At 47.7% G+C, this 23,691-nt stretch overlaps 1 long non-coding RNA gene across 1 annotated transcript; it reads left to right on the top strand.

Annotated features, from left to right (window-relative positions):
- On the top strand, positions 1-23,434 carry LOC136006051 (uncharacterized). The gene is made up of 3 exons (XR_010608955.1): positions 1-78; positions 18,916-18,976; positions 22,898-23,434. It is a non-coding gene; the product is annotated as an uncharacterized LOC136006051 (long non-coding RNA).
- Positions 23,435-23,691: the final 257 nt, after the last annotated feature.

The following is a 23,691-nucleotide window of genomic DNA, read 5'->3' as shown; positions in this document are numbered from 1 at the left end:
AGAGCCCCTGAGACACTGAACTCTATGGGAGCAGAGACCACTTGACTGCACTCAGCACCTTTCAGGATCAGGACCTAGGTAATTATTCTACATCTCTACCTGGGTGACAGGAGAAATCTGACGTTCTGGGCTATGCATCCCAAATGGTGTTTCTAGTTGTCCATCACATGAATCCGTAGAATTTTTTTCCTCCTGAGGTTGTCACTCAGCAGGTAAGTGGGTTGGCACTATGATAATAATCACCATTCCCTCAAAAACAAGAAAATATATTCTGCTTCCAGAGGGGAATCTCAGAATGGTTTGAGGTGGAAGGAACCTTAAAGCTCATCCACTTCCACCCCCTGCCACGGGCAGAGGCACCTTCCACTAGGGCAGCTTGCTCCAAGCCTGGACCTGAGATGTTTCCAGAGATGTGGCATCTGCCACCTCTCTGGGCAACCTGAATTGCTGCATCCCTGTTCTGGTAATGGTCACCAGCTCTTCTGCTTGGAAAGTTCTCCTGAAGTTAACTTGCGGAAAGCTGTGAAAACAAGCAAGCAGAAAAGGTTTTCACTCTTATCAGAATCTATCAAAGGTTTTAGAATAGCAGTATTTGTTGGCACGGATGCTTGTTCAGGTCAGACTTTTAAGAAGGGCTCAAAACCTACAGCTGCAGGAGCCTGCTTTTTAAAACAAATCTATCAAGTATTTTCTGCAGAAAAATAAACTGTGAAAATCCGATTTACCTGGGTTCACAGCAGCTGCATTCTCTCCTCATAACCTGTCCTCACAATTGTGCCTTTGAGAAACTTTAAATCTTTGCTCCTGGTGGATTGATGAAAATCAAAGAGCCCAGGGCCAAGCAGTGTGCTGCTGTGCACCCTTGTGGAGATGCAGGGTCAGCCTGGTGCCTTGCCCAGAGCAGCATGGGCAGGATTTGTTCTTACAGCCCAGCAAGGCCAGCTCAAACTCAGAGCATGAGCTTGAGAAGTGAGGGTCTGCAGGGGTGAGGTTTAAGAGGAGTAAGAAGGAAGCCAGCAGGATGCTGTGGATGTTACTCTGCAACACTAAGGATGAAGGATTTCCTGTAGGGTTGGCTTCCTGAGTGAGATGATATTCCTTATGAAATCCTGCATGCTGATGAAAGTATCAGGGTTGTGATTTTTAACCCATTTTTTATATTTCCCTCCCGATAATTTAGTTAATAAAAAACAGCTTCCCACTGATTTCAGCGAAGCTTAAAGCCCAGCTCTCAAAATCAGGGTGTCCTGAAGGCAGATTGTGTGTTACTGGCTACTCTCCCAGAGCATCCTCTCTCCGTGCAGGAACAGAGAGCTATTCTCCATCCCTTGCAGCTCTGTACGGTGACATTTTCAGGACCCGGGCCTGAGGACTTTGACTGGGTTGTTTCCTGTTTTGACAATCTCCATTTCAAGGACTCTATACACAGCATTGTGCAGGGAATTAAAAAAATAAAGAAAACAACCCATATCCTCCCCTCTCGAATATTGCGGTGGGCGGTGGGGAGCTCAGCTCATGTTTCCAGCGGGGAGGGAGAAGACACGGATGGTGAAGCAGGCTGAGAAAGTCAAAGAGAGAAAAATTAAGAATAAGAAAGAAGAAATATGTTCATCATCAGGGCTGTGGCACAATATTTTCTCCCCATCCACTCTGAATTTGTGGGGATGGGGTGCTTTCTCATATGCGCTGTGTTTAAACTGCTGCTGTCAAAGCTTGGAGGGTAACTAAAACAAAAATGTCACAGGTCAAATGGATGTTTTCCGATTGACCGGAGATCCATGTAAATCCTGGGGAAGGAAATAACCCACCGAACATCTGCCAGCCCTGTGCCTGCATCCCCCACCTCAATATGCTGGCGGGTGGTGGCAGGTCCTACTAGGCATCTCCCTGCCTCAGCATCCTGAAACAGTCTGCAGGCAGCATCCCCGCTTCAATGAAACTTAGTGCAAATTTAACAGCACAAATCCAGATTTGATGTAGGTCAGTGATTGGAAGGCTCAAGAAGCTGCTTCAGTTAAGTGTGGTAGGAGAGAAAACATCTGCCTGTTGAGAAGCCTGGGTTGGAGGCTCATTATAAACCCCTGCAACACTTCTTCAGACGAGGGCTGATCTTCGCTGCTGTAAGTTCAGAGGATTTGGGTAGGCAAACCTCCCTGGCCACATCAAAGCATCGTGTCTCTGCCACTGCTTCATGACATCCCTTGCAAAGTCCCCCCAAGGTTTTGGTGTGGCCGGTTGCCCTCCAATGTGTTGTAACCTGAAAATAAGGGTAGGTAAAGGCAGAAATGTTCTGGGAGCGATGCCAAACCAAAGGCACTGAATTATTAAGAGATCTGTATCTGGATAATGGATTTATTCTGTTTAACAACTTTTAAGAGAAAATACGGTGTTTGCAGTACCAGATCAGGATCATCATAGGAAACGGAACTCTCCTTTTCGTGTTGTATTGCTTTTATTATTATTATTATTTTAATAACAATAATAATATTTCCCCAGCAAAGAAATATATGAGAATGCTATTTGTGTAGGAACTGGAAATGAACCTGAAATGATCAGCGTATTTTTAAAGGCCCTTTACAAGTCACTCGGCATTGGAAAAGGTACAACTATCCATCAGAGCAAGGCTTGGGGATAAAATAATTAGAAATCACACAACCATAACAAAGGGAGATTAGTGCTAAAATTAAAAGCCATAAAGTTGTTTTTAGATTAGGCTGGAATCCAGGCAAGCTGTTTTATTGTATGGTGTTACTTTAAAAAAATGCAAGGTGAGAGGTGTGAATTGCCTGCATTTGGTCGTGTTGCAATGGAAATGCTATTGGTCATGTTAGATAGGGATGACCTGGGATGATTTTCAAGGAAATCCTTGTGGAATGGAAGTACAATCCACAGTGAAAGAAAACAAGCTGGGTTCAGTGCTGGACTCTTCTTCCATCCCCATGATAAGGTTAGTTGGTTTGCTTCTAGTTTTATTCCAGGGTTGTAGTTGTCAAATGACCATGTTGCGTCCAGGAATAGTGGTGGGACAGCCAGGTATGGAATGGTCTGTGCCTGCAGACAGCATGGGTGTGAGTTGGAGCTGCTGTGGTCTTGGGACCTGAGCTGTCTCTCTGGGATCAGATAGCAACGTCAGATGGTGCACAGCCCACACAGCTTCATGCCTTCATACATCTGCTGGAGCTCCTTATGTGTGATCAGGAACGAAGCCTCAGTCAGAGGAGGGCCACAGAAACGATCTGGAGCCAGGCTGAGAGAGCTGGGCTGGTTCAGCCTGGAGAAAAGAAGGCTCCTGAAGGAGAGACCTGAGAGCAGCTCCAGTGCCTAAAGGGGGGTTAGAAGAAAGATAGGGACAGTTTTTAATCACTGTGCCTGTAACGATAGTACAAGGGGTGATGGCTTTAAACTAAAATAGGGGAGATTTAGACTAGATAGAGGGAAGAAATGTTTTACAGTGAAGGTGCTGAGGCGCTGGCACAGGGCGCCCAGAGAAGCTGTGGCTGCCCCATCCCTGGCAGTGCTCAAGGCCAGGTTGGACAGAGGGGCTTGGAGCAAGCTGCTCCAGTGGAAGGTGTCCCTACTTGCAGCAGAGTGGTTGGATTAGATAACCTGTAAAGGTCCCTTCAAACTCAGACCATTTGATAATGTTGTGATCTCTTGTGGAGGCTGCCTTGTATCTGCAGAGTGTGTAATACAGTGGGACGAAGCTTTACTCTCAGCTGGAATTGGCTCATAGAGGTTCATGTCTCTCAACCCCTTACACTGTTAGTTTCCAAGGGACCTCCTTTGATAAATGCCCATGCAGCTAAGCCTATTTTAGGGTGTTGTGTTTGGGGGACAGGGATGCATCTGTTTCGCCTTGGTTCATGTGCCAGGGACAGGGCATGGCTGGGCATTTGCTTCTTCCTGCGTGGAGATGCAAGGAGCTGTTGGTTGGGATGTAAATATCTGCTGCCACACTGGGCAGCAGATGGCTGTGGGGAAAAGGAGGAGCCAAAGTTATGTCCCATTTGGCTTGTGAAGACTCGTGGTGTGGCCGGAGTAGGACAGGGAGAGGGACAAGGAGGAATGACATGGGACAGCTTCAGTTTGAAAAGTGGTTGAGCAGACTGAGCCCTTCAGTCTGAAGGAGAAGGAGCTGAGGAGGTGTCTAAGTGGTGTATATAAGCCCTATGTGGTGTGGAGGTGGATAGTGAAAAGTTATTTGTTGTATCTGGCAGCTGGTGAAAAACCATGAAATGGTTGGGCAGAGGCCTTAAACAGGAGGACGTGCTCTTTTATAAAACATCTAATTAAACTGTGAACCTCCTTGCCACAGGATGTTGCGGATGCCAAAAGTATAAATGGCTTCAAAAACCAATTAGGGAAATCTTTGGACAGAAGGTCCATCAAAGGCTGTTAGCACAGTGCTGCAGGTACAGCCATCAGATTGGGAAGCATCTGGGCTGCTTGATGGGCATCAGGAGCATATACCTGGAGAGGTACCCCATGTGTGCCCCTGTTTGTACACTCCGTGTTCATTCTCAGAGCTGGCTGCAAAATGCAATTGCTCTGGTGCTGAACTTGCTCTTGTGTTGAACCCGATTCATGCTGGTGTAGGACAAGGAAAGCTGTGTCTGCTGCCCCTTTCTCCTGGGCTTCCCATAGCAAATATACTTCCATATCTGAAGACTGGACATTTCCAAAGGGGTCAGCTGAGTATCGTGGAGAATAGTGTTCATGGGCATATTGGCAAGCTTTCCCCTGCAGGTCAACTCACTCTGGCATGCCTGGCCAAAGCAGGAGCACAGGTCCTTGAGGTCTTCCAGTGAAAGTGTCCTACCAGCAAATTCTTCCAAAGTCCAAGTGAGCATCCCAGGATAGTAGAGGGTAAGAAAGAATTGTTATGCTCCATGTATAAACATATTCAAGGAACAGTGTCTAAGAGGCTTTCTTATATAGTGGGGAAGGTATAACATGAGTGAGAGGCTGGAGGCACTTGGGGGGGTTTCACCATGAATGTGGCCAAGTAAATGTCCTGTCACCCATGAAAAGGTGACTTCTTCACTGCTGATGCCTTGAAATAGGGAGTGGGGGATTTCTGGGAGACAAACCTAATCTTTGTGGGATGTGCTGCTGAAATATGGATGCAACTGTGCAAAGCCCTTCACCCGGTCCCACCAGAGGTACTGAATGAAGGGGTCTATGCGTTCCCTCCAGGCTGGGAAGCACCAGCCTCGTTGTGACCACCCGCAGCATCTTGTCAGCATGTGTGCATCCCAGTGCCTGCAGTGGGAAAGTGAAGTCCAGCAGGCTGCCTGCTCCCTGCTGCGCCTCCAGCTCCGTGAAGGCAGGACAACTCCTCACCCACTCTTTGTAGCCCAAGAACAGAGCCTTGGAAAAGTCCGGCAGCAGGAACTTTACTAATTCCAGCTAATGACTCCGAAATACTGACTGAGGGGAACAATTGGGCATCATCAAAAGGCACAGACAAAAGAAATGCACTGTATTGTAATAGCAAACGGAGCTGAATTTGGCCTGATGGAGAACCTTTCATATTCAGAGTGTTTCAAAGTGCTTTGCAGAGTAATGAGCTTCATGCTGACAGCAGGGCTGGTGGAGCAGGCTTTATATGCCCAACAATAGCTGGCACAGCTGGTGGAGGAGGACCTTCTCTGGTGGGAGAAGGGATGGTGGCCGGGATGCTGGGGTTATCCTGTGCTTTCCTGTTTTTCCAGTGCTGTTTGATCTCTAGGTATCATGTAGATGGGCAGTGGAGCTGCCTTTCAATACTCAAAGGGGGCTCATAAGAAAGACTGGGCAAACTTTCAGTAGAGCCTGTTACAATAGGACGAGGTGTGATGGTTTTAAACTAAAAGAGGAGAGATTCAGACTAGGCAGAAGAAAGAAATGTTTTACTATGAGGGTGCCAAGGCACTGGCACAGGGTGCCCAGAGAAGCTGTGGCTGCCCCATCCCTGGCAGTGTTCAAGGCCAGGTTGGACACAGGGGCTTGGAGCAAGCTGCTCTAGTGGAAGGTCTTTCAGAGCAGCCCTGCAGAGAAGGACTTGGGGGTGCTGGTCGATGAGAAAATGAACATGAGCCGGCTGCAGTGTGCGCTCGCAGCCCAGAAAGCCAACCGTATCCTGGGCTGCATCAAAAGCAGCGTGACCAGCAGGTCGAAGGAGGTGATCCTGCCCCTCTGCTCTGCTCTTGTGAGCCCTCACCTGCAGCATTGTGTGCAGTTCTGGTGTCCTCAACATAAAAAGGACACGGAACTGTTGGAACAAGTCCAGAGGAGGCCATGAGGATGATCAGGGGACTGGAGCACCTCCCGTATGAAGACAGGCTGAGGAAGTTGGGGCTGTTCAGCCTGGAGAAGAGAAGGCTGCATGGAGACCTCAGCGCAGCCTTCCAGTACCTGAAGGGGGCCTATAGGGATGCTGGGGAGGGACTCTTCATCAGGGACTGTAGTGGCAGGACAAGGGGTAACGGGTTAAAACTTAAACAGGGGAGGTTTAGATTGGATCTAAGGAGGAAATTCTTTCCTGTTAGGGTGGTGAGGCACTGGAATGGGTTGCCCAGGGAGGTTGTGAGTGCTCCATCCCCGGCGGTGTTCAAGGCCAGGTTGGATGAAGCCTTGGGTGGGATGGTTTAGTGTGAGGTGTCCCTGCCCATGGCAGGGGGGTTGGAACTGGATGATCTTGAGGTCCTTTCCAACCCTAACTATTCTATGATTCTAAGGTGTCCCTGCCCTTTCCAGCCCAAACCATTCTATATGATTCTGTGATTCTATGTCTGGTCCTGCCTGTGGATTTATCTGAAGCTATGGGCCTGCAGGTCCTTCACATGTAGGTCTGTACTCTTGATGGGCTCATTTTCTCTGCCCCTCTTTTATCTTTGAGGAAACAGAGGTTGAGAAACACGGCGTGACTCACGCAACAGTCCCTTGGCACAGCTGGGAATAGAGCTTGGCCTCCCAGGTCCTCTAATCTTGTGGTCTCCGTGACAGTTTCATGAAGGCCCACATAACGACTTCAGCTCTTTAATTTTAGCTCGGCCAGAATAGCACTGGCACAGCTGCATGAGCAGATCTCAGTCCCTACACCACTTCTGTGGCAGGGATGTTTCTTGCCCCTTGCAAGGACAGGAAAAGGTTAATTGCTTTCTTTTTTTTTTTCTTTTTTTTTTTTTTTCCTTTTTTTCTTTTTTCTTTCCTTTTTTTTTTTTTCTTTTTTGGAAAAGAGGAAATAAAGGTCCCCACCCTAAGGGGACTGCACAAATCTGTCATCCCATGGCGGGTGGACACAGGCAGCTGGGACATATTAAGGAAGTAGCCCTTGGGAGGGAAGGGGTTGGGGGCATGGGTGGGGGCTTTTGGCTGCCTGCCTGGAGCTGCAGGCAGTGATGGGGATGCTGAACTGGACTGTATATCCAGAGCTGTAATGCTGTCTGCAGAGCCGTGGATGCTGGTGGTGAGTTAAGTGCACCCAGGGTTGGAAAAATATATCTGAAGGAAAGCTTGGTTTGGGGTTGGAAAATGAGCTCTGGATGAGCTTCCTAATGACAAAGGGCATCTCAAGCCTTGTCTTATGCGATGTAGGTCCTTCACTACCACAGGTCCCTCCTAGTCAATGTAACAGTATTCCAGCAGTCTCCTGCCTTTCCTGGAGGACTGCACTGCGTCAGCATTAGGTTCACTGCATCACCCCATCCCAGCAGAGAATCATAGCATCATCAAATGGTTTGGGTTAAAAGGCAACTTCAAGCTCATCCAATTCCAGCCTCTTGCCACAGGCAGGGACCCCTTCCACTGGAGCAGCTTGCTCCAAGCCCCTGTGTCCATCCTGGCCTTGAGCACTGCCAGGGATGGGGCAGCCACAGCTTCTCTGGGCACCCTGTGCCAGCGCCTCAGCACCCTCACAGGGAAGAGCTTCTGCCTAAGAGCTCAGCTCAGTCTCCCCTCGGGCAGGTTCAAGCCATTTCCCTTGGCCTGTCCCTACAGGCCCTTGTCCCAAGCCCCTCTCCAGGTTTCCTGCAGCCCCTTTAGGCACTGGAGCTGCTCTCAGGTCTCCCCTTCAGGTGCCTTCTCTTCCCCAGTAAGGAGAATGGGAAGCAGACCAAGGGAAGCCTGGATTCTTCTCCCTCCTCCATCTGTGCTTCCGTGCCGCCTGCGCTGCAGCAGGGCTGGGCTGATGTCATGGCAAGACTTCCTTTTGCAGGCAGCGCTCTCGCGTGCTGTCATCCTGCAGCAGCGATTTGATGGTGTGCAGACAACTTTGCTGTTTCCCTTCCTGTCTGCCTCATGCTGATGCTGGCCAGTGCTGCTTTACCAGCAGGGGTGTCTCAAAGGGATGATTGAGTAGCAGCGGTAGCAGACACAGGTTCTTCATGATGACCCAACCTCGAGTGGGTATTTTGGTACCACTTCTAAATTAATGCCCAGGAAGTATATAAGGACCCATCCTTGGGAGCAGATTGCAATAAAAATAAAATCTCAAATGGTGGAGCCATCAGGTCAAGCACAGTAGCAGGGTTACGTCATGGAGCAACTCAAAGCAGCTTTCTAGCTTCTTACTTGTTGAGCTTCAAGGCATCTAAATTCAAAGCTGTCACGCATATACCACACAGGGTGTGCTGTTTGCACAGAGCCTATCCAAATCTTTCTGGTTTTGCTTTTACATCAGTAGTGGTTGGTGTGAGTAACCTGTACTCATCTTTTGAGCATAGAAGGAAAGTCAGCTCTAGAGGCTAAGGGGTGCTGTGGTCAGAGGAGTGCTAGGCTCCTGGGTTGAGGAGTATATCTGGATTTCACCTGATAGATTTCCTTGCCTTCTGTCTAGGACTCACCATGTGCTTGAGGTTTTAGCATCATTTCATTCTCCCCCACTTTGACCTAAACCATCATCCCATGCACCTCTCCCAGACGTGTTCGTTGAAGTGGCTTTAATTAACTTACATTTTCCTGTGTGTAACAGCTTCTTGAAGTTTTGGTAGCTGTTTTCTGTCCTTCCACAGTTGTTACTGACGTGTAACACTTTCCCTGCAGACTGGCCTTCAAGCCTACATAGTTTTTTTTCCCCCTGCTCTGTGGAATTATTTTAACATACTGGAAGGAAATGGTTTCCATGTGAGCCTTGTTACACACACTCAATTGATTATTAGGTGTGATTTTCCTGATCCCTGCTGGTATCTACGAGGATTTGGAGCGGGGAAGCTGGAGGGGCGTAGGATGATGGTTTAGGTCAAATAGATTTATCTCCACAAGTGACAAGACTGATAACTCTGGAGTGGCCTGGCTACAGGTGTTATCATTTGGGTGTCTCCTCAAGAGTGAAGGTTAATGTCTTGCCACTACTGATCCATCACGGTGTTATCTGCAGGATTTATAGGTCTTCTCTTGCTTTTCCAGCAGCAGTGGTTTCACTTTGCAGAGCTCAGAGCTATGTACCAGCAGCTGTAGTGGTCACATCAGCAAGCCCTTGCTTTCCTGGGTTTGTTTGGTTTTAAGCCCAATATTAGGAGTAATCTCTGCTTGTTATTGCATTATTTTGCACTTTCCAAGTGGTGGAAGGTGGGATGGATTGGGGCAAACCCACTGTTTAAGTCCTCTACCAAGAGAAGGCATCAGGCAGAAGAAGGCAAAACAAGCCCTGATCCTGCCTTCATAAGGATAACACTGAGAAATGTGAGCATGAGGATGGCAGGAAACAAGAGGGACTCAGAGTAAAGTCTCTTAAAAAAACCTGGGGGCAATAAATCCTAAATTAAAATAAAAAGGCAACTAACATGAGTGACAATTGTACAGTATCAGATAACTGCATCCTGAATTCCAGTGGAATAGGAAATATGAAGCAAAAATCACTCAGGTGCTTCAAGATAGCGATAAGGAAAGCAATTCCCATTTACTGGTAGAAATAAAATAAAAGGTCCTGATAAACCCTCCATGACTAGACTGGATTAGGGCTCTAGCTGTGAAAATTCATTACGGGCATGCAAAAGAATGCATATCTCACCGAGCTAAACTGACTACAAACACCATTTATCTAGAGAAGAGCCGATTCACTCAGAATAAATAGATTTCTTTCAAAGGGAAAAGGGGGGGAGTCTGACAGAAATCTGTATCCCTGCCTTGTCATTTATTATGCAAATCAGTCTCGCACCTTTCTACACCATGAAGGATGAGTTTATGTTGGAAGAGCAATCTTAAGCTGTTCCAGCGACTTCGGGGACAGGCTGGGGTCCCTTGCACACAGTGCCAGGCTTCTGGTGTCGAGAAGAGACAGTCCTTATCAATGAGGGTAATGCAGTCTGGTCAGATGTTTTCAGAGTTACCATAAACAAACCCATTGCTTTGCACTATTTTGCATTATTTTGATTTAATTTAATTGTATATTTTATTTATTTCCCCATTCTCAACAGGTATGACTTTGTATGGGGTGATGTGCAGAAGGCAGCCTGTGGCATATATCTGCTCTGTTCTTGTTTTCAGCTCTCTTCAGTATCAGCACCATTAAAGCTGAATTGCTTTACTGGGTAGGGCTTAGTGAAACACGGTGATTTTGAGCTTCAGTCTGTGGTTCACTCAGAGGAGGTCTTAGGTGGCTGCAGAAGCAGTTAGTGTGCTGTTCAGGGACCAAAACATGATATAACACCTTATGTTCTAGCAATTAAGTACATCAGGGTGCTAATTTTAGAAACAGAATTGAGCTGGTAAGAGCCATGAATAATGGGTAAAACTTTGATGTTCCCTTCAGTGGACAGAGTGTTGAGCCAGTGTTCAGTGCATGAAAAAACACAACAAAACAACCAGCAAAAGACCTCTAGAAGGTTTTTCCTGACAAGTTATGGCCCTGTGTTTTGGAAAGGGTCCTGGTGAATTGTGTGGTCCCAATTCAATACATTTGAACAAAGCACCAGAGGGGGAAACCTGACCCCACAAACCCATCAAGCTCCATCTTCAAGGCAGACTCTGAGCACGATCTGGGACAAGTGGTTCTCTTCTCTTGGAGCACCATGAAAGTCAGGACAATGCTCAGAGATTAGAGGGATCCAGACAGGGTATTGTACATGTTCATAAGCATGTTGTAGGACACACTGCGTGTCCTACATTCAAAACACTTCCCTAAATACTCGATCCCAGATTGTTCAGGTACCTTCTCCATCACAGCCGGTAGAGGTATTTGCACAGACTTCTGGAAGTGGTAATCTTAGGAGACCATGTCGGTAGACGGATGGTTTAGTGTTTGGTGTCACTGCCCATGTAGGGGATTGGAACTAGATGATCTTAAGGGCCTTTCCTACCCTAACTATTCTATGATTCTGTAATTCTATGGCTTCTGGTGGGGGGAGAGAAACAGGACCTTTGATGAGCAGGAGGGACCAATGACCCAGTGTCTGCTGAGGCTGAGGGGAAGGCAATGCAGGCTGACATTGGCCGTAGCTTGGAACTAGATGATCTTAAGGTCCTTTCCAACCCTAACCATTCTGTGATTCTATGATTGTTTAGGAGCATTTTACACTTGTGTTTTGCCCTCAACATTTCTGCAGCTGGGCTGGCCAGGCTCATGCAGTGCTGTGGAGTGATTTTGCTAATGGGATGTGACCTGATGGCTTTGCATGTTTTAAGTAAATTAAACACAGCTGCTAGGAAAATCCAGTAACCTTAAGAGCACCATGGCTCCGTTGTCTGCATTGTAATTACAGCGGCACCCGCCTGGAAGTTCCACTTTCTGGTTTATTTTTAAATAACTTCTGAGCTACCCTTTGATCAACTGCTTCATCCTTGGGTCCTGCCTGTCCTCTTCCTTGTTATGGCTTTAACCCTTGCTTTCTCTTCAAGCACCCATCTCATTGCACTTTAAGTCAGTCGCAAATGCAAGCAGCTGATTGTGAAAATGACACTTCTTCCTGAATATATCCTGTAATTTTGAGCTCGGAGTGAATCTGGGGGGAATTCTAAGCCAGGGTTTGTGGGGTGTGTGTGTACTGCAGGCATTCACAGGGGTGTTTTAAGGCTGCTAGGGAAACTGCATCTTGAAATATGCAGCTTTCCCTTTTGCTTCAACAGAAATCCTTTGTACCCCTTCAGGCTGTCTGTCACAGTGACAACACTTTAATCACCAGCAAAAGGAGTTAATTTTATGTAGGAAGCAGAACTAGGAGCCTAATTAATTTTCACTCATCAGCCCATGAGTGCAACCCATGCCTGCGTTAGTGAACGATCATCTCTGATAAAGGTGTAGCTGTATGACCCTTTCCTTGGTTAAAAACTCATGCCACTTTCACTGCAGGATCTGCAAGGGTTTAAATTGCTGGAGGCATCCCAGGCTCAGGGAAATGACTTCGAGGTTTGCATCAGAGTCTGCAAAATGACTCAAAAACCTGCTGAATTTTAAGCATGTCCCAGTGCAAGGAGGGGAGTTTGGATCAGCATGGTGGAATGCTGGTCCCACCTCAAGGGCAGCGCATTAGGAGCACCAGAGCTACAGCTACCCGGCTTCACTCAAGGTCATATATGTGGTTGCAGAATCACAGAATGGTTTGGATTGAAGGGAGCTTTAAGCAAATCTAGTCCAAGCCCCCTACAATGACCAGGGACATCTTCAGCTAGACCAGATTGTTCCAAGCCCCATCCAACCTGGCCCTGGGGATGCCGTGGTCTGGTCTCCCATCCGTTGTCTACAGCATGTCATTGTATATCTGCATTAGAGTGCAAAGTGGGTGCCTATGCATTTGATCTGGGCTAGAGCACTGAGTGTTGTTGTAAAATTTATGAGATTCTGTGTTTTATGGTAAATTTCAAATTGACTTTGCAATCAGGGGACGCTAGAGTTTGTAAAGGAAAGTCGATGTGATGTGTTGCAGAACACAAGGTGGTAATTTTCCCTCTCATGTTGATACTATCAACAGTAAAGAATGAAGCAGCTGCTTCTCAGAGGATTGTTCTTTTAATGCATTCAATTTGCGTAGATTATAGACTACGTATTACGTAGGGTTTTACCCCCTTTCCTGGCTTTCCCTCTCCCTCCATTACTAGAATAATGTAGGACCGTTTTATCTACCACTTTTCATCTGCAGATTTCAAAGCCCTTTCCAACCATGGCCAACATCATTGTTTCCATTTTCACACAGGAAAGGGAAAATTGAGGGTTGGAGATGGGAAAGGATGTCAGCCATAGATGCTGTCAGGCCACTCCTTCTCTCGACAGTGATCCATGTGCTCATTTTGTGCCAGGTTTAGAGGGGTGAGCTGTCTCAGGGCATTTTTTGTCTGGAACGCACAGTCTCTGGAAGCCCTGGTCCAGCAAAGAGAGCCCTGTGTCACCTCATGTCCCAAAGCAGCTTTTATCCACACGCAAAAAGGAGTTGCCGTTAAAAAAGGCAGTAATCAGCGCAAACACCTTCCTAAGCAATGAAACATCCACATGTGGCATGATAGAAGTGCCTTTTCAAAGCACGTTTGCCAGGTGGGATTTTCTATGGGGATGTAGGTGACTTGGTTCCATTGACTCCAGTGGGGTTCTCTAGGACACTGCCCTATTTGAGGCAACACAGGCTTTCAGCAAGGCTCAGGTTCTGTTAGTTGAGAGAAACAGGATTTTCAGTTGAGCAAAATATTTTCTGGCAAAGTGAGATCCATCTGTCTGCATTTAGATACCTGGATGGTAGCCCTGCCTTCACCATCTTTGTAGAACAGTAAACATAATATCAATGCTGTGGTTCCTCTTCTCCTAAGGTTGGTATCTTCCTGAGATCAACTGGATCTTGCGGTAGTTTCTCTTCTTTACTGGTGGGCTCTAGCTAGCTAGCCCAGTATAGCTAACTAGACTACAGGTACACTAGGGCTCTATGACTTTGGGTGTTTCCTCCCCACCACACATTTCAGTATCTTGGCATCAAACTGAATGGCTGGAAGGAGAATCATCTCCAAAAGGCAGCATGGCATGGTGTTTGCACACCCGGTGTTGTGTACTGTGGTGTTCTGCCACAGCCAGGCTCTGTTAACGGATGTCAAACATCTTCTTATCTACCTCCACACACCTCCAGAAGGGATGGGGACACACTGGTCTGCCCACCTGAGTGGTGTGTGTTACTAAAGGAAGCTGTAGCTTTCTTTTTTAGATGGCAAAGGGGCCTGTCTGTCATTTCATTGCTATCAGGACACCTCAGGCTGGGATGGAAGGCATCACACGATAGTTTCCTCCTGATCTTCACTGAAGCCAGTGTCCAGCCTCATTTCTGTCTGACAATGGGCAGTGTTTGCCCACAGCTCCATATTTTGTTTGCCATTATTAAGGCTGCTGGAAAATGGTTCTGGCACCTTCCTGATTCACTGATGTGTCTGGAGAGGTCAGAGATTCTTAGATCATATGAAGGAAAAGGGCAGAGTCCTCTGGAGGATCCTGGGGTCACCCAGGCATGAGGGGAGATGCGAGATGAGCTCACACGAGGCTGGTTTGTTAAAGCTGAATCGCAGCAAAGGTGGTTTATGATGTTTGGTTTTCAGATATGCCAAGAAGATGAAAAATAAGATGGCTGCAAAAGTCCTGGGCATTTTAAAGTAATATTTGATGGGGATTTATTGAAGATGCTGTAATACAGCCTGTAGCAGCATCTGCTTCCCAGATTAACAGAGGGCTTGCAAACAGCACTTCGGAAGCAACCTCCAAGATTATCTGAAAACTAGAGAGCAAATTCCATTTGCTGAATGATTCATGACATGATTTTGCATATTAGTTGTTCCTTCTCCTTTCTGTGTTGGATTTATTCACTTCACTGATACTCTATGCAGGAGGCACACAAACACTGGAACCATCCTGGAAGTGTTTACGTGCCAGGGCTGTGCCACTCATCACAGCAGGGGCCTGATGGTGCAGAGATGGAGGGCATCCTCATTTAATGCAAATGGGTTTCATTTTGGAGCTATTGAAACTTGAACCGGGAGCTGGAGGTGAGCTGCAGTGGAAGCTAAAAATATGAACTCAGTGCCTTATCTTTTGTTATAGTCGGTGGATGTTTGGTCTGTGGAATCTGGATGGTTTTTCACACCCTGAAATAGATATTGATATTTAAGTAACAAAATGGCTCTCCAGACAGTCCAAATCATGACCATGGACTGAAGAAGAGTTGGGTAAGCCACTACGCATGTAGGTCATGATTCAGCTGCTAGACGTAAGTGTCTCGTTTTACCCTAAGACATATTGCTTAGTCTCCAACTGTTAATCAAAAGGGATGCAGGTCCAGGGCCATACCTGGCAAAGCCATGCAGAGGTCTTGGATAGCCTAGGGAGTCTAATGTGGCAATGGGAACCTGCATTTAGGCAACTCAACCCAGGATCTACATGTGGGCACCCAGCCTGGATGCCTTAAACTGGAGCTGAGTCCTACCCAGCATGCCATTGACTGTTGCAGATTCATCAGCCTGTCCCAAGGATCATCACACATCTTGGACCCAGTGATGGGCCACAGTCTATGCTGCTGGCTGTCAGACCAGGGCTACACTGAGCTTAATGTGAGCTGAATTCAACCTGCAGGATGGTCAGGGCTAGAGCATAGGTGGACTTCTTGGGGGATGGTCCATTGGGAATACGTGAGGGCTTGTTCTGTTGAGAGTAGGTCTGTCCCCAGTGCAGACACCTGGAAAAGGGCTGTTCCTTCATATGGGGTTGACCTCAAAAGGAGGACAAGCATGCCCATCAGCGGGCTGCTTGGGAACCATGAGCTCTGCAGCTCCCCCAGACAGGGGATGGAGAGGTCAGTGTGCTAAAGAGAGGCAGAAGCTCCCCTTCTAGAGACAGATGGCAAGAGGAACAGACCCACAAGTGATGTGGCATCTTAGCGATGTATTCAAGGAGAGTAATTAGAAATCTTAACGTCATATCCAGGAGGGTGTGTTCGTTTCATGCAGAAACCACCTCAAGGACCTTGTGGCTGAGGGGAAAGCCACAGCAAGGCTGGTTGCTTTGCAGCTTTTCATCCCTCATGTGCTTTGGGGATGGGTGAACAAAGCCTGGGCTGCTCTCAGCAATGCCCACCCCATTTTGGAAAGTGTTACAAGGGCACCAGGGTATCCTGTCCGTCTCCCTGTTAGCTGGCTCAGAGTGTGGACCATGAGTGCGGTTGCTCATGGACACTGTTCTTCAGACTCCTCTTCATGGCAATGGGTAAGGGAACTGTAATTCAGGTGCAGCCTTTGCTTAGCCCAGAAACTCCCATTTACATCCTCATTCCATGAGGATTCTCCTGACCCTCAGACAGTGATTTTGTTGCAAGCTGTTACGTCCCTGCATTCCCCGTGCCATGAAGCAAAGCTACAATACGAGACTCTGCGTGTAGCGAGAATGAGACAACTTTGAGCAGAAGTTAAAGCTGAAGCCCAGCATTACTCAAGGGAAGCATGGCCCCTTCCCTGACGGTGGGAGGAGGTCATTCATTGACCTGTGCAGCGCTGATGTGCTCCATCACGAAGCCTGAGTTTTGCAGCATTCCCTGGGGGGGGTTATCCCAAAACGAAGGCGAGGGCTCTCACCCACGTGGGCCACAGCCTGTGTGAGGCTTTGTGCCCCCTTGCTGATCACTTGTGGCTGTGGAGCAGTAAACGAGCCATTAGTCCTTGGTGGAGGCGGTTACTCATCAGCTAATGATCCGAGCAGGGGCCGGGGCGCAGGAAGGAGGCTGCGCTGAAGAGCACAAGGTCAGAGCAGCTGGATGCTCTTGAAAGCAGACGGACTCATTAGCTGCAGAGAAGTCCCCTTGCTGGGGCTGATCACGGCCCCAGAGTTTGGCTGCAGTCACCAGGCTGTCTGCAGGCACTGTGTGCTCTACCTGTGCTCCATGCACTGCTTCCTGCCTGAATGTCCTCATACTGGTGGTCATAAAGCACAAAATGGAAAGATAGAGGCCATCACAAAGGTTACCCTTTGTGGGTTTTCACCTTTCCTTGAGCATGCATGCATAGCAATTATCATTCAATAAAATGGGTAGGGTAGTCAGAGCCCCTTGGGTCCTTGATCCCAGGACACTCATCCAGGTGTCAACCTGACTTGTACAGTGTTTTTGGCACTTTCCGTTGAGAGAGAATCCCATAAAGGCTGACACGACATCAGTGCCTCCATCTAAAAGCAGGGAGATATTTCCCAGTTGCTTACCTGTGTCATGGGTGGTGGGAATGAGTGCTGGTGGATTATGCCCCAGTAAACCCTGCTGAGGTTTTCCTGGAGAAGTAAATGAGGAGATGCTCGGGTAATTGATTCTGTCAGGAACAGTTTGGGAGCCAGGAAGAGGAGGCAACATCTCCATCTCCAGCTGACCCATGATAACAAGGGTCTCCTTGCCTTGTTTTCAGCCTTCTCCTGTAAAACCTGCTGACAGGGAATGCACAGTGTTGGCTCTGCCCATGTCAAACACAGCAAATTCAGTGACTGCACACAATAAGTGGCCAGATCCTCACTGCAAGTGGCTCCCAGTTGACTGCGCACCACTAAGCCTTGGCAGAGACATCCCTTTTCCCTTCCACTACTAGTTTGTGTCAGTCCTTGACCCTGGCCATAACTCAGGTACCAACCCAGGTTTAAGAACAGCTGTAAGCTGGTGTTGCCATTTTCAGGAAAATACCCCAGATCATGAGCTGTTTGCTTATTTTGCACACAAACACAGCTTCTCCAGCTGACTGCTGAACCGCAGGGTCCATTCCCAGCTATGCACTCCCGTAGCATGTATGCCCAGCTGCCCTGGTCTGGTAACAACCACTTCTCTGTCCTTATCCAGGAGGAGACTTGTGCCACCACCCTCAGCTGTAGCAGGGGGCTCTGGACCCTATTAATATGATGGTGGGTGGGAGTCTCATGCCTGGAGGTTGTACCTGGGGTGCTGTCCGGTCCCCCAAACCGTGCTCATGCTATTCTCCATCAGCTCTCTGAGTCCTGCCCACCTCCAGCCCAGCTGCTGGCCACTTCGGCCCTCGTCAGCCACACTGTAGCCTGCATTAGCAGCAATCAACGTGTTTCCTTATCTCCTCTCCTACATGCTGGTGACAGTCCTGCTCACCTAACACCTGTGTGGAGGCGTCAGGTCCCTGTTTGGATAAGCCAGTGCATTGCCTCCATAATTTGCAAGTGCAAAGTGATGGCCAGGAGCTTCTGTAGAGCTCTGCTTTTCCCAAGCTGAGAGTGATAGAGCTGGGGGGATTCTGGTCACGTGCTTTCCCCCTCTGCACCCCATCACCTGCAGGATGTGGGTTTGTTGCAGGTACCACTGAGCTACCACTGATAATGAAGCTACCAGTGTAGGAAGACTCGGGAAGTTGATAATCCCAAAGGGACAAAGGTGTAACATTCAGCTGGTGGGGGGTTGAGTGGGTGAAGCAGCCAATGCTGCTTGGATGGGATCTGTTTCTGGACTGTTCATATCCCAGCTGTCACAGGAGATGTGATACAGTGGCAGGAGGGGGCATTCAGGTTAGGTACAAGGAAGAAGCTCTTCCCTGTGAGGGTGCTGAGGCGCTGGCACAGGGTGCCCAGAGAAGCTGTGGCTGCCCCATCCCTGGCAGTGCTCAAGGCCAGGTTGGACACAGGGGCTTGGAGCAAGCTGCTCCAGTGGAAGGGGTCCCTGCCCGTGGCAGGGGTTGGAGCTGGGTGAGCTTGAAGGTCCCTTCCAACCCAAACCATTCTGTGATTCTATGATGAGTTGGGTTTGCACCTGCATGGCATGGTGTTGCTTGGTGATTTTGTGATACAGGCATATGGGAAGGGTGATGAGAAACAGCTGAACTGACCTTAAAACCAGGGGTGGTAGGAGAGCAGGAGCAGGCTTGGTTTGTTGATTTCTCATTGTTCCAACAGAAAGGTTTTCCAGAGCTCGCCTTCTTAACCAGAAGCTCAGTTCTGGATCTGATGAAGGTTTTTGTTCTGTTCTTCTTTTTCTCTCCATTGTTCCTTAGGAAATGGTCAGAGGAGCAAAGGGAGCATCACCGAAGATTTGAAACAAAACCAAGGGTACCGGTGAGTACGCATTTGGGTATGTTGAGCTGGTGGACTTGTGAGGAGAGATGGCTCCTCGCAAACAAGATATGCATTGAGGAGCATGAAATGGCTATCCTGATATCTTTCTGGGGTCTCGGGGGCCTGATCCTGCTCTTGTGACTGGGGACTCCTGCAGGAGTGGGGGTCATTTGTTGTGTGTTGTGTTGATGGATCATCACGAGTCAGCTTTACCATGACTGTTTGCTGTTGTCAACAACTGAACATCTAATTGCTCTTTCTGTAAATGCGAGGGAGATGCTCTCATCAGTACGTGTGCTCTCGGTGCTGCAGTGCTGGAAAGAGCAGGCAGCAGATACGCTGGCAGCTGCAGGGGAGTACACTGAGCAACAATGTTTGTTAATGCTTGGAGAGCTTTTGGCTTTTGTTGTGCTTGGCCCCGTTGCAAGACCCAGTCATGGGGCTGTGATTTGGGTGACATTTCAAGGTCCTCTTTAGACCTGTTTTCTGCAGCTGTGACTTGGGTGTTTTCCAAGGGGTCCTGAATAGGAAGAAAGGAGCATCCTTTTTTTGTCATCTAAGCTGGTTCAGGTATGCCAGAGCCAGATCCTGCTGAACTGTGTTACCTTGCATGCACCAGGGCAGAGGCTGGTCTTTTTACGCCGTCTTCTTATGAGTGCCTGCCTGGTTTGCATTGGCCAAACCGTTGGCAGAGACATGCTGTGAGCCCTTATGGGTCCCCATCCATCAGGGACTAAATCCCCACATCACCCCTGTGCCCCACACTGCGCATGCATTATGGATGGGGGGCACCTCAGGGCTGGGTTATCACATAGTCATGGAATGATAGAATGGTTTGGGTTTAAGCTACCTTAAAGCTCATGCAGCTCCAACCGCCTGCCATGGGCAGGGACACCTTCCACTGGAGCAGCTTGCTCCAAGCCCCTGTGTCCAACCTGGCCTTGAGCACTGCCAGGGATGGGGCAGCCACAGCTTCTCTGGGCACCCTGTGCCAGAGCCTCAGCATACTCATTGTAAAATATTTCTTCCTTTATGTTTATTCTTGGATCTGTTCTGTAGCCTGGTCTATTAGGATATGCAGGAGTGGTGCTGGGTGGATCATGGGGAGATGTGGGGTTTAAGACTCACCCCAGCTCCTTATAGTATAGGTATGAGCTTATATGAAGGGAGGTGACACAAGCAGAGATGAGAAGGGGCTTCAGGAAGAGCTTTTCTTCAGACATTTCATAGAATCATACCAGCTTGGAAGGGACCTCAAAGATCACCTGATGCAACCTTCCTAGGCACAGCATGACTGTCCCAGCACTCTGTCCAGCTGAATCTTAACAGTGTCCAGCAATGGAAAACCCACCACTTCCCTGGGGAGATTATTCCCATGTCTGGTTGTACTCAGTGTGAAAGATTTTCCTCGTGTCCAGTCAGAGTCTCCCCAGCAGTAACTTGTGCCCATCACCCCTTGTCTTTTCCATGTTTCTCCATGTAAAAAGGGAGTCTCCAGCTTCTTTGCAGCCACCCTTTAAATTCAACAACACAGAGGCCCTTTATTGTCAGTGGGAATGGTTTTATCCCGTGTTACATATGATCTAGTTTGGGCATCCACCCTAGGATGAGCTAGAAACCTGTCCCTCTCCTTTGACTGCCAGAGCCAACCAGGTGAGGGGATGCTGTGTCTGCAGTGTCACCCCTTGGCATGGAGGGCAGGTAGGGTGCTTAGACCCTGCTTATCACCTCTCCCAGCAGAAGAGCCTGAGAAGCGATGCTTTGTTTCCAGAGATCATCAGTGACTCTAAACCAAGCACTAATCAGGACCCTGAGCCCAGACCAAACTCCTGTCTGGCTCCTGCACCTCCCACTGCTTCCCTGCTGCCTTTCTGCAATCAGCTAGAAAATAAACTCAGCCTGTTCCCCCAGGAGCAGTAACCCCCTCACCTGTAAACAAGACAGGCTGGAAGGCCACCAGCCTGTTCTCCCCGCTCCATGCACCCCAGCTCATGGCAGAGACAGCAATAACCATGGGGACCTGTGTGTATCTGACACATTACTATTCTGCCTTCTCTGATTTATACCAATAGGAGTTTGGTCCCTTGAGCTTCTACAATCCTGGAGTGATTCAGCTTATTAAACATCGGTTTGCACTGTCCTTAGCATTAAATAATTGGCTCCTCAGCATATTTGGGTTGGATGGTATGTAATAATCCCGTGAACTATCCATCAGGCTCTATTATCATCTCTGCAGTTCTGTGCTGGCTGCCTCTTGTCTGCTCTGCCTAAGGTTTGCAAATAGATTTAGTTCTTCCTGCAGTTCTGCTTCTTTCTTCTGTCTCTCCTTCTCTCAAAGGAGCAGTTTCAGGATCCTTACAATTTGTGCAGATGCTCCCTTTGGCTGCGACAGCATCTTTCTGTTGACTTGTGAGTGATGGGTCCCATCCTTGTCCTGGCTCCGCTTCTACCAGAGTCCCCCAGCAAAAAAACCTCTCATATGCTCCAAAGGAATAGAAATGTTATCTCAATTTGAAAGAACTTCCTTTTCCAACCTACAAACTGAGAAACCATCACACTGTTGGAGTTTCCTTATCAGCTCAGAGAATTTGTAGGACACACAGTAATGACCTGTCAACTCCCCTTCTGCAAACCAGCACTGCACCTCTCACACGTAGGGCAAAACCTCTGTCTTTCTGGATGGTATTTTAACAAAGATACTCAAGAGAACCCCTACAAAGCCTTGTAACTGGGTGGGTAGTGTGAGAGCTGGGATTTTCTCATCTTATTTTTGGTACGTGGTGCTGCCACTGCCATACCAGCGATGGGAGAGGTGCTCAGCATCTCTGGAAGTCAGGCCCATCCTTTGCTTGCTGAGCCCGCAGCATCCTGGAGGAGGCTGATGGGATGGGTGGTCGTATCCCTGTGGATCATGTTTGCTTTTTGAGCTATTCATGCTGGAATCACACACACCAGATCCAGGGACTGCAGTCGCGTCTGACCCCCACTTTACTGGTTCCATGGCTGCTGCTGGCTGTTTTGCTGATGTCAGGACAGAAATATCTAGGTTTTGTGCATGCAAAATTGGCTTCTTCTTTTTTGTATAACTTAAGAAATGGTCTTTCTGGTGAAATGTTTGGGTTATCAAGATTCTGGTGTATGTGTGAGGCTGGCAGGCTGGGATTGCCTACACCAGGGTGTAGGACTGGGGTGGGCAAGGGGAGTCATAAAAAAATGGCCCATCTCTCTAATGAACATGTCCCTGTATAGTCTGAATGCTCCTTTCCTGACTTGTCCAAGAGGCATCTTTTGTTCCTAAGGTATAAAATACACAAATGTAAATTCAAGCAGCTTCAACCTGTTTGGGAGCTCTTTAGTCTTTACGTTGACTTTTACCCCTACATTTCAAGATCATCCTTTAAATAATATTTCCTAGTTCTAACTTGTCAAGAGGAGATTGATAAGAGCAGATTAATATCCTTAATATAGCAGCCTAGTACTTCCGTAAAAACACATCAGTGCGATTGTCTAAAGGGCAAAACCGTATAAATTTGCACCAAAACATGTTTTCTTTTACAAGGATAAGTTCCACATTACATCCTTGTCCCAGGTCCTGTATGTCATGGGGCAGGACCCACCTCTAAAGCAGTGAGTGTGCAGTGTAAAAAATATTAAAAAAAAAGAATTATTATGGAATAAGAACTATCAATTCTGGTTAAAACATGGGGAAGACCAATGTTGCATGGTGTAAAGTGATGCACCAAAGTCCATGTACCTTCAGCAGAGGCAGGGACCTGGTTATCTGAGACATTTGCAGTGTCTCAAAGGCTACAGATTTTACTTCTCCAGAAGATGTGACAGCTCTGCTGTGTAACCGTAAGGCAAAACCCTTGCTGATTTCTGTGCCTGTGCCCTAATGCCATTACTTTCCCTCTTTTGCAGATCCACATAATGACATTCATGGTCACACACGCACGCAAAAATACTTTATAAAAAGAAAACGAATCTGGCTTCAGCCGGCTCTTGCCTCCTGCTGCTGTTACCTCCAGACCCCGGCTCGCTCAGGGTGATCTGAAAAGGGGAGTTAATGTAGCAGGGTCATTTCTCACTGCTGAATTGGTCAGCTATCTACGGAGCCAATTTCTGCAGCTTTTCAGTGGCGTGGCAGACCCCTGGGTAATGTTTGCCTGAATAGAGCCCTAAGTGTTTAAGCTGTATTCCTAACTATGGCTGTTTTATCCTATGCATCTGAGATTTCAACTCATCAGACATGAAGCAGGTCAAGACTCATGCCATTGTGTGCATTATAGCGAACAGAACAGAATATGCTTGATAAAAGTAAGAACTTGAAAGAAATGCTTCTTTAGACCTGCAACTTTGAAGTTCCACAATGCATCAAAGACCCCTCGTATAGACTTTGAAAGGGGTGAAAGGCATTACCTAATATTTGGAGGAAATGAATAATAAAGCATCCCAAGTGTCTGGAAACTAATTTAGGAGTGCACATTGCACTCCGTTGCCTCTGCTGGATTCACTCTCCGAAAGAGTTGCTAACAAAAGATTTCAAAAAAATAAAAATAAGAATTACATTTGGAGACCAACTTTTCTGCCTTCAAATGCCCCCTTTTTTGTCATGCTTCCTGGTAAGAGTTACTTATGAAAAGATGAAATGCAGCCCGTGCAGCAAACACCAGGTCTCAAATGAAGCTCAGGTGCCCATAAGGTTTCCCACTATT

The sequence above is a fragment of the Lathamus discolor genome, chromosome Z, assembly GCF_037157495.1.
Source record: "Lathamus discolor isolate bLatDis1 chromosome Z, bLatDis1.hap1, whole genome shotgun sequence".
Taxonomy (NCBI): domain Eukaryota; kingdom Metazoa; phylum Chordata; class Aves; order Psittaciformes; family Psittacidae; genus Lathamus; species Lathamus discolor.
The sequence above is the reverse complement of the archived record's forward strand: the minus strand, read 5'-3'. Positions and strand labels throughout refer to the sequence as shown.